At 47.5% G+C, this 6,000-nt stretch overlaps 1 protein-coding gene across 1 annotated transcript in view; it reads left to right on the top strand.

Annotated features, from left to right (window-relative positions):
* Positions 1 to 4,011: 4,011 nt before the first annotated feature.
* The window catches only part of lysmd4 (LysM, putative peptidoglycan-binding, domain containing 4), a 33,772-nt gene continuing 31,783 nt past the window's right edge, over positions 4,012 to 6,000 (top strand). Inside the window, exon 1 of the mRNA XM_038813377.1 lies at positions 4,012 to 4,356. The gene's annotated coding sequence lies outside the window, so the exon portion shown is untranslated. The remainder of the gene's footprint in view (positions 4,357 to 6,000) is intronic.

Genomic DNA, 6,000 nt, shown 5'->3' with positions numbered 1-6,000 from the left:
GTTGATAAAATGTTATGAGATGTCCTTAGGTGTGAAAAGTATGTATAAATGCAGGTTATATCCTTATACTCTAATTCCAAAATGCACTGAAAAAGAGTTACAGTATATTGTAGTCGTGCACTAATGATGTTAAGTCAGATAAATGGGAACTTGTGACTCTTGAAACAATTTTTGTTTATTTCATGTAATGTGAGTTTCCCTGACAAGTCCAGCATTTGTTGCCAATCCCTTATTGCCCTTGAACTGGGTTGTTTGTATAGTTTGATTGGTATTCGTAAAGACACCAGCAAAGTGAGTATGCCAGCAAATCCTGATAGTTAAAGGAGCTAACTCTGTAATGACGAATGACTGTTGGAGCGCAATGCTTTGAGGATTTGCAGTGAAGAACAGGTACCGAAACCGAATGGATAGCGGCTGTTGCTGTGCCTTGGCTGGGCGGCATGGTGGTGCAGTGGTTAGCACCGCCACCTCACAGCACCAGAGACTCAAGTTTAATTCCAGCCTTGGGTCACTGGAGTTTGCATGTTCACATCATGTCTGCGTGCGTTTCAAAATTCCAATTAAAAACATTTATTAAAAAAAAATTTGCATGGGTTTCCTACTGGTGCTCCGGTTTCCTCCCACAGTCCAGAGATGCATGTGTTATGTGGATTGACCATGATAAATTGCCCCTTAGTGACCTGGGATGTGTTTTTGTGTTACGGGGATGGGGAGAATGGGCATGTCTAGAGGGCTCATTCGAAGGGTTGGTTCAGACTTGATGGGCCAAGTGGCCTCCTTCTGCACTGTGGGGATTCTTTGGATTGAACAGACAGTGATTGAACACAGACACCTGTGTTGTGCTCCTGAGCAAAATACAACCCCCGGGAGAGACACGATTCCTTGAGCATCCGTGACTAAAGGGCAGTGATTGAATACTGCCTATCCTGTGAGTATGTGACTAGAAGCATGAACAGTATCATCAAGATGTCTATAAGAAGGAGAGATAAAGAAACTTCTAGAGTGATAACCTGCAGGAACAACCAACGTAAGAAGCAGCACCCTGGGTCTGGTGAGAAATGCCAGTGTCTATTATAAAGGATTTGACAAAAGGACACCGAGAAAATATTAGAGAAAGTCAATGAAATGAAATGAAAATCACTTATTGTCACAAGTAGGCTTTAAATGAAGTTACTGTGAAAAGCCCCTCGTCGCCACATTCCAGCGCCTGTTCAGGGAGGCTGATACGGGAATTGAACCCATGCTGCTGGCTGCCTTGGTCTGCTTTAAAAGCCAGCTCTTTAGCCCTGTGCTAAACCAGATTTAAGAAGGGGAAATCATGTTTGGCAAAGCTACTGGAGTTTTTTGAGGACGTAACTAGTGGACTAGATAATGGATAACCAATGGATGTGGTGTTTTTGAATTTTCAGAAAGCTTTTGATAAAATTGTACATAAGTGGTTAGTGTGAAAAATCGAAGCACATGGGTTTGGGAGTAATATATTGGCATGGATTGAGAATTGGTTAGTAGACAGGATACAGAGAATAGGAATAAATGGGTCTCTTTCAGAGTGGCAGGCTGTGGCTAGTGGGGTCCCACAGGGATCAGTGCTTGAGCCCCAGCTATTCACAATATACATCAATGATTTGGGTGATGGAGCCAAATGCAATATTTCCAAGTTTGTTGCTGACATGAAACTTGGTTGGAATGTGAGTGGCGAGGGGGAAGTTAAGAGGCTTCAAGGTGATTTAGATAAGTTGAGCAAGTGGGCAAATACATGGTAGATGCAGTGTAATGTGAATAAATGGGAATAAATGAGAAGGTGACAGAAAATGTTGGATAAACTCAGTCAGTCTGTCAGCATCTGTGGAGGGAAGCAGAGTTAACGTTTTGGGTCTAAATAACCCTTCTACAGTATTCTGCATTTATTTAAATGGTAATAGATTGGAAAATGTTGATGTATAAAGGGACCTAGGTGTCCTTGTACAAGCATGAAGGTACAGCAAGCAGTTAGGAAGGCAAACGAACGTTGACCTTCATTGCAAGAGGACTTGTGTACAGGATCAAGGATGTCCTATTGCAGCTGCACAGGGCCTTGATGAGACCATGCCTGGGGTATTGTGTGCAGGTTTTGTCTCCTTACCCAAGAAAAGATATGCAGCAAAGTTTACCATGTGATTCCTGCAATGGCATATTACATGAGGAGAGATTGGGTTAACTGGGTCTGTATTCACTGGAGTTTAGAAGAATGAGAGGGGATCTTATTGAAACGTACAAAGGTCTGACCAGACTGGACAGACTGGATACAGGTATATTCCCCGTGGCTGGAGTGGGGGTGGAATATAAAACAAGAGGTCACAGTCCCAGGATACAGGGTAGGCCATTGAGAACTGAGAATCTGAGAAACCTCTTCACTCAGGGAGTGGTGAACCTGTGGATAATAGCAAATTACTGCGGATACTGGAATCTGAGACCAAAAAGAAAATGCTGGAAAATCTCAGCAGGTCTGGCAGCATCTCTAGGGAGAGAAAAGAGCTAACGTTTCGAGTCCAGATGACCCTTTGTCAAAGCTGGTGAACCTGTGGAGTTCTCTACTGGAAAAATCTGTGGAGACCAAGTCAATGAATATATTTAAGAAGGAAACAGATTTCTAGACTCTAAAGGCATCAAGGGATATGGGCAGAGTGTGAGAATATAGCATTGAGATAGAGGTTCAGCCATAATCATATTGGTTGGCGGAAGAAGTTTGAGGGCTGAATTACCTACTTCTGCTCTATTTTCTATGTTGGCTGCTGCTTTAGCCATTCTGTCACCTAATCCATTGAACCTCGGTCAGCAGCGTTAGCCTTGTCTTCTCTGCCTTTCAAAAATTCTGATGACCCTTCTTTTTGTCTGTGCTTATGCTCAATGCCTATGTATCCTTGCTAACCAACACCAAGGCAAGACCAGCACCCTATCCTCACAGTTGCTGCTTATCAAGCAAAAAGCCACCGGATAGAAAGTGCAGGCTGCACTTTCCTCTCAGTTCGCTGGCTTCAAGCTCCTGGTGTTGCATTCTTGCAATTCCTCTGGCTCAGACCAGCTGGAAACTCAAGGGCAGTGTGATTAGGGATGGGGTGGGGGGGTTAAATTGGAACCTGAGTTCCTTGAAAACTCAATGTATTTAACGTTGTAAGGTTACTAATCATTTTCTGCTCCTCAATGACCTCCTGATTTTGGCAAGGTTGGTGTGGCATGCACCCCAGGGAAGGTACAACCCTTGCATCTTGCAACTTGCCCATGCGCAGGGTTGCCATATTCGGCATATTTCCGTCCATGTTTATTTTCCAGTGTTACTCACTTAAAGCCAGGGCAAGTTAAGTGAGGTGGATGCTATTGCATGAAGAATTGACTGTGAGAGCTATGCGCTCCCGCCGCATTCAATCAACCTGAATATTTCTTGCTTTTCCATTTGAAGTTGATGGCAGTTCGATTGAACATGTATCAAATGTATTTAACCTTATTCATGGGGTCATGGTTAGTGAACAAGCCTAATTTCCATCTTGCAGCCCACTGAGATGAAGAAGGGCCACACACAGAATCATGGAATCCCTTCAATGCAGAGGGAGACGATTTGGTCCATCGAATCTGAATGACCCTGCAAAATAGTACCCTACCTAAGCACCCCTCCCTGCCCCCGTCCCTCACCCTATCACTGTAAGCGCACCTAACCTGCATATCTTTGGGAACTAAGGGACAATCTATGGCCAATCCACCTAGCCTACACATCTTTGGACTGTGGGAAGAAACTGGAGTACCCAGAGGAAACCCATGCAGACACGTGGAGAATGTTCAAACTCCACCGTCACAAGGTTGGAATCAAACCCAGGTCTCTGGTGCTGTGAGGCAACAGCTTCACAACCACGGTGCCACCCTCTCACTAGCCCAGGTTGCCCCATCACTTCTGTGGAAAACCTGCAGAGTCCTCCTCCAGGAGCCAGAGCGCAACCTGGCGCCGACACGTAGGCAGCGCATGCGCTGCTTCCTCACCCGAACTTGCTGCCGAAGCCCCGTCCCGTACGCCGTCGCCGCCCCCTATTGGTCACCATCCCCTCGGCCGCCGGCTGACCCCGGTCTTCCGTAGGCCGGCGTGCCTGTCAATCAGGGCCGGGGCCGTCGAGCAGGCTAGTCTGAGAGGCGGCGGCGGCGGCTCCGGTGTTTGGTGAGGGGGGCGGAAAACAAAGTCGGCGGCCCGGCCGGAACGATCTCGGGAGACAGGGGGACAGCGGCCCGGTGGAGAGGACTAGGCCCAGCGGGCTGAAGTCGAGCCGTCTCCTCGATGTGAACGAGTCGGCGAGGGACCCTTGTGCCTGAGCTTGGATGGAGGGTTTGACTGTGGTGAGTAATAAACCCTGTTCCCCTTTCCTTAACTCCTGCTCGCCGGGGGAGGGAGAGTGGAGCCGTCAGTTCCTCTCCTTTGCAACTAAATATTTGGATGAGGTTACCTAAAGAGTCTGATCAGGACAACCTGGGGCATCAGGCAGCACTAAATTGTGTGGTTGAAGCAAAAAGTGGAAAATACACCACTCAACATCTTATAGAGAGAGCAAGGCAGGGTCTGATGGTCACTCAGAATCTTGTAGAGAGAGCAAGGCAGGATCTGATGGTCACTCAGAATCTTGTAGAGAGAGCAAGGCAGGGTCTGATGGTCACTCAGAATCTTGTAGAGAGAGCAAGGCAGGGTCTGATGGTCACTCAGAATCTTGTAGAGAGAGCAAGGCAGGGTCTGATGGTCACTCAGAATCTTGTAGAGCGAGCAAGGCAGGGTCTGATGGTCACTCAATCTTTGTAGAGAGAGCAAGGCAGGGTCTGATGGTCACTCAGAATCTTGTAGAGAGAGCAAGGCAGGGTCTGACGGTCACTCAGAATCTTGTAGAGAGAGCAAGGCAGGGTCTGATGGTCACTCAGAATCTTGTAGAGAGAGCAAGGCAGGGTCTGACGGTCACTCAGAATCTTGTAGAGAGAGCAAGGCAGGATCTGATGGTCACTCAGAATCTTGTAGAGAGAGCAAGGCAGGGTCTGATGGTCACTCAGAATCTTGTAGAGAGAGAAAGGCAGGGTCTGATGGTCACTCAGAATCTTGTAGAGAGAGCAAGGCAGGGTCTAATAGTCGCTCAGCAACTTGAAGAGAGAGCAAGGCAGGGTCTGATGGTCACTCACAATCTTGTAGAGAGCAAGGCAGGGTCTAATAGTCGCTCAGCAACTTGAAGAGAGAGCAAGGCAGGGTCTAATAGTCGCTCAGCAACTTGAAGAGAGAGCAAGGCAGGGTCTAATAGTCGCTCAGCAACTTGAAGAGAAGCAAGGCAGGGTCTGATGGTCACGCAGCATCTTGTAGAGAGGATGTGGAGATGCCGGTGTTGGACAGGGGTAGGCACAGTAAGAAGTCCTCCAACTCTAGGCTAAAGTCCCAACAGGTTTATTTGGAATCACGAGCTTCCGGAGCTTAGCTCCTTCATCAGGCAAGCGAAGAGGTAGGTTACACAAACACAGGTTAAAGTCCAGCATGTTTGTTTCAAGCACAGCTTTCGGAGCACTGCTCCTTCCTCGGGTGAATGAAGAGGTATGTTCCAGAAACATATATATGGGCAAATTCAAAGATGCCGGACAATGCTTTGAATGCGAGCATTTGAAGGTAATTGAATCTTTACAGATCCAGAGACAGGGGTAACCCCAGGTTAAAGAGGTATGAATTGTCTCAAGCCCGGACAGTTGGTAGGATTTCGCAAGCCCAGGCCAGATGGTGGGGGATGAATGTAATGCATCATGAATCTCTGGTCCCGGTTGAGGCCGTACTCATGTGTGCGGAACTTGGCTATAAGTTTCTGCTCGGCGATTCTGCGTTGTCGTGCGTCCTGAAAGCCGCCTTGGGGAACGTTTACCCGGAGATCAGAGGCTGAATGCCCTTGACTGCTGAAGTGTTCCCCGACTGGAAGGGAACATTCCTGCCTGGTGATTGTCGCGCAATGTCCGTTCATTCGTTGT

Source organism: Scyliorhinus canicula, chromosome 12, assembly GCF_902713615.1.
Source record: "Scyliorhinus canicula chromosome 12, sScyCan1.1, whole genome shotgun sequence".
Taxonomy (NCBI): Eukaryota; Metazoa; Chordata; class Chondrichthyes; order Carcharhiniformes; family Scyliorhinidae; genus Scyliorhinus; species Scyliorhinus canicula.
The sequence above is the reverse complement of the archived record's forward strand: the minus strand, read 5'-3'. Positions and strand labels throughout refer to the sequence as shown.